Here is a 4,721-nt window from a genome sequence, read left to right as displayed (position 1 = left end):
GGGAATGAGCTAAAGACTCAATTCCGAAGATCACAAACTGGTCCCGCAGTGAAAAAACGGTCTAATCACAGAAAATTCAGCAGCCTCACGAAGGTGACCAAAGTCATTGCCTGGGCGTGGAGAGCTGCAAAGATATGGAAAGGATTACTGGCAAAAACCCCAGTCAGAAGTGGACCAAAGTGGGAGGGGCTTCCGCCAGAAGAAATGAAGTCCAAACTGGCTGCATCAGTCCAACACACCACCGGCCATCGTCTGGATGTGGAAAAAGATGCAGAAACTGACATCAGACCAGTCTCCATCCTGACATCTGACCACAAAACAAAACAAAAACAAAAACGATGACCATCACCAGCTCTTGTGACCTCTCTGGGTTCCAGAACCGAGAGGTCAAGTGGGAGGTGTTTCGTCAACATCCAGAACCTCACCATCAAAAGCATCCAACATTCAAAACATCACCTTCCAAAACATCATTCACATTCAAAACCATCCAAACAATCAGTTTACAGCCGGACCTGCAGGGGGCAGACAACATTGCAATGGCCACACCATAGCACTTCAACTGTGACTTCCTGTCAGGTGACCGCCACTTCCTGTATGGCAGCCATTTTAAAGGCATTTCAATGCATGCTGCTAAGGAGAAAGAAGCAAAAGCTTGAAGAAACAAACGAAAGAAACATACTGAAAATAACTTAAAAAGAATCCCTCAGTTCACCAGTCAAACGCAAATGGTAAGAGATTTTACTTTTAAATACTTACCTTCTGTTGAATGTGGAGAAGATGAACTTTCGGCCGGCATGTGTGCTTCACATGTGCAGATGTGAAATGTTTGTTCTAGTTGGCATTTGACTTTGTTAATTGTAATGTTAATGACGTCAGTTAATCATTTCCACTTAGTTTGTTGGTTGACTAATTTGAGGACTGCAGTTTATGTTCAGTTTGACAAAGGAGATTATTATTTGAATTAGTTGCTCAAACCAGACCAATTGTTTGGAACAGCAAACCTTTATTTGACATAAGTAATTGAACAGTGATTACTTTATTTTGTGTATTTGAAATGTTTGAAATTTGAAGTGTTTAATTTTGTCCAAACTTGGAATAACACCATGTATTTTCTGTTATATTGTTCAAGGTTTTCAACCTATCTGACAACTTGATCCCCATCAACAACAAAATCAACTAAAGATACTCAATAAAACACAACAAAGGGGAATCATCTTGTCTGAGTTGTTCCTTGCGTGACCTGGGCTCTTTTCAAGTTCGAGCAAAACTGAGGGAAAATCAAAAAACACATCAGAACTTGACACTTACTAAAAAAGAAAAACCTGGATGCACTGGTACTAAACAACTATAGGCCCATATCCAATCTACCATTCATGGGTAAAATAATAGAGACAATTGTTTTTAACCAATTAACTGCCTTCCTAATGTCTAATAGCTACCTTGATACGTTTCAATCAGGTTTCCGTGCCTACCAGCACTGAAACAGCTCGTATTAAAGTTATGAATGACATAAGATTGAATTCTGATGCTGGCAAATCATCCGTCTTGGTGCTACTCGACTTAAGTGCCGCTTTCGATACAGTTGATCATGCCCTACTACTACATAGACTGGAACCAGGGCCGGTTCTGGCTTATTTGGTGCCCTAGGCGAGTTTGATTTCTGGCGCCCATACCCCCCGCCCCCCTACCTTTGAAAGAAAAAAAAAATCTTTCTTATACCTCACAGAACACAAGACTAATATCCTTAGTAAGCTTAACTAAATAGCATCAAGAACAATAACCGTTTTTCATCAAATGGATTTGTGGTTCTTTTTGACAGGCGAACACATCAGATTGAGTCGCATGAAAGTAGCTTCACTGTGTGGTGTGTTGGATGTGATGGTGGTGGGGCCCCCAACCCCAGATGAGAGGGAGGTTATCAATGTGTTTGAATTGTAACGTGAAATTGAAATGCCAGGAGAGTGATACAGTACATTTGCATGTAAAATGCATGTGTAGACAATAAGCCTACCAAGGAGGTCTGCATTGATCTACACTATCTACAGCATCACAAAGCATGGCAGCATAACAATTTTAATAAGCTACACATTTGTGCTGTCTTCCAAACCAATTTCATTTCTGGACTGGAAATAGTGGTGCATTTGTGAGTAGGAGAATGAGAAGGGGGCTATCTATGTGTTTGGAGGAACAGGGTGAGAGAAAGGGAGAAGAGCTGTCACGCTATTGAATTTCATAATATACAAAATATAGTAAATAGCCTCACTTGTCTGCTGTGCATGGTTCTGTTACATGATTAATGTAGGCTATGACATTCTGGTCTGGAAATTAATGTTTTTTTAAGCTTACAACAAGCAGGTAATTCATGTGGATGGAAGGAGATATGGCAGCTAAAATTGTTTTAAACATTGCACCAGTCTTACTTTACATTGCTTGTCAACCTAAGCAAGTATTATGATATCAGGTGGGTGTTAGTGAGTAGTGAGTAGGCTACTAACAGCTACTTTACTGGATTTCATTGCTTGGCATACTTGGCTAATGTTAGCATGCTAACTAGCGATTTCTCTGATCAAAAACAAAGCTCTTTTTCTCTCTAATTCCAAATAGTAACCTCATAACTATTAGGCTTTCCATAATCACAAACGGTTGCTGATTAAATCACATAGTTCCAAAACACCCTCTGAAACTCCTGCATCATGCAATGAGTGGTTTAATGAGAACATAATAATCTCCATCCAGCAGAGCAGCACTACTGTTTGCGCTTGCCCCCTCTGTCTCTCGAGTGAGTCTCCAAATTCAAAATAGACCACACGCTGTCACTCGTCCCGCCCCCTTTCTCAGAACTGTCTGTTTATTGGTTCACAGACTTCCCAGAGACAGTTGGAAGAGATATTACTATTGGCTGAGGGGCGCTTTGCCGTGAGGAGCGCTTTCGCCACTCTTTGTTGATTGCGACTTCATAAAAAAAACTTCATATCGCAAAATTATACATAGGATAGCGCCATTTCGGCGCCCCTTCTTCACATGGCGCTCTAGGCGACCGCCTAGCCGGCCTATGCTAAAAACCGGCCCTGACTGGAACACTGGGTTGGCTTTACAGGCATAGTGATCAACTGGTTAAAATCGTACTTACAACAAAGAAGTTTTTTGTCGCCATTGGAAGACATACCTCATCACCGATGTCTCTTAACTGTGGGGTCCCCTAGGGCTCCATTCTGGGACCACTACTGTTCAATCTGTATATGCTGCCACTGGGACACATCATGGAGAATAACTCCATAGCTTACCATAAATTACCATAGCTATGCGGATGATACCCAACTCTACTTATCTATGTCCCCCAATGACTACACCCCCTTTGAATCACTCTATCATTGCATGGACCAAATTAACAAATGGATGTCTCACAATGTCCTCCAGTTGAACACAGATAAAACTGAAGTAATTATATTTGGGAAAAGAAAGGAGAGACAAAAGATTGCTACTATCCTTGAAACGAAGGGACTTAAAGCAAGGGATACAGTTAAAAATCGTGGAGTCCTCATTGACAGTGACCTAAACTTCAACAGTCACATGAAAGCTATTACTAAGTCTGCATTTTATCACATAAAAAACGTCTCTAAATTTAGGGGCCTTATGTCTAAACATGATTTGGAGAAGCTAATACATGCCGTCATTTCTAGTAACGTTGATTACTGTAACGGCCTCCCCAAAAAGACCATCAAACAGCTTCAACTTGTACAAAATGCAGCAGCAAGGGTTCTTACAAAAACAAGGAAGTTCGACCACATTACTCCAATTTTAAGATCACTGCATTGGCTCCCAGTAAGCTACAGAATTGATTTGAAGGCAATGCTACTTGTGTTTAAATCATTAAATGGAATGGGACCCACATATCTACTGGATATGTTTCAGCTGTATGCACCAACCAGGTCACTAAGGTCAACAGAGAAGATTTTGCTGGTTATTCCAAAAGTCAAAACAAAGTGTGGAGAGGCAGTCTTTAGCTTCTATGCTTCAAAGCTTTGGAACCAGCTTCCAGATGACGTAAAAAATGCACCCACTGTTGATAGCTTTAAATCTAGATTCAAGACAAAGCTGTTCTCAGATGCTTTCCCCTAGCTCAAATTCTCATTTTTTTTAATGTTTATTTTATGTTTTATTTTATTATTATTATCATTTTACCCTATGTTTTATCTTAATGTTTCAAATGCTCTTTGACTAATTAAGGTTCTTTGACCTTCTTTCTTCCATGTTTCCTTTCTTTTTTGCATTTGTTAATCTTGTGAAGCACATTGAGTTGCACCTGTGTATGAAATGCGCTATACAAATAAACTTGCCTTGCCTTGCCTTGCCTATAGTGTCTGCATGTTCTGTCATGTTGCATTGTTTGCTATCTTGTCCCATAAGATTAGGCGCATACGACTTTGTTGCGAGCGTCGATGTTGCAAAAGGCAGGTGAGCGAGAACTTGTTGTCACGATGTGGGTGTTATACATACATACACAAATACAGCGCATCTAAAGTCGGCCACAAATATGAACGAGACAATGAGCTCGCACCAGTTTGCTCTACTAACACACCACTTGTGAGGAGAGGGGGGACAGGCAATGAGGAGGAGCTGAAGTGGGGACCTGCGCAAACTTGTGTAGAGGTGTGAGACAAGACCCATATACACACGTGAGTGAGTTGTTGACCAACCAGTTCATGGGCGCGTGACCTCGG

Source organism: Engraulis encrasicolus, chromosome 14 (assembly GCF_034702125.1).
Source record: "Engraulis encrasicolus isolate BLACKSEA-1 chromosome 14, IST_EnEncr_1.0, whole genome shotgun sequence".
In the NCBI taxonomy this organism is placed as follows: domain Eukaryota; kingdom Metazoa; phylum Chordata; class Actinopteri; order Clupeiformes; family Engraulidae; genus Engraulis; species Engraulis encrasicolus.
Note: the sequence above shows the minus strand (reverse complement) of the source record.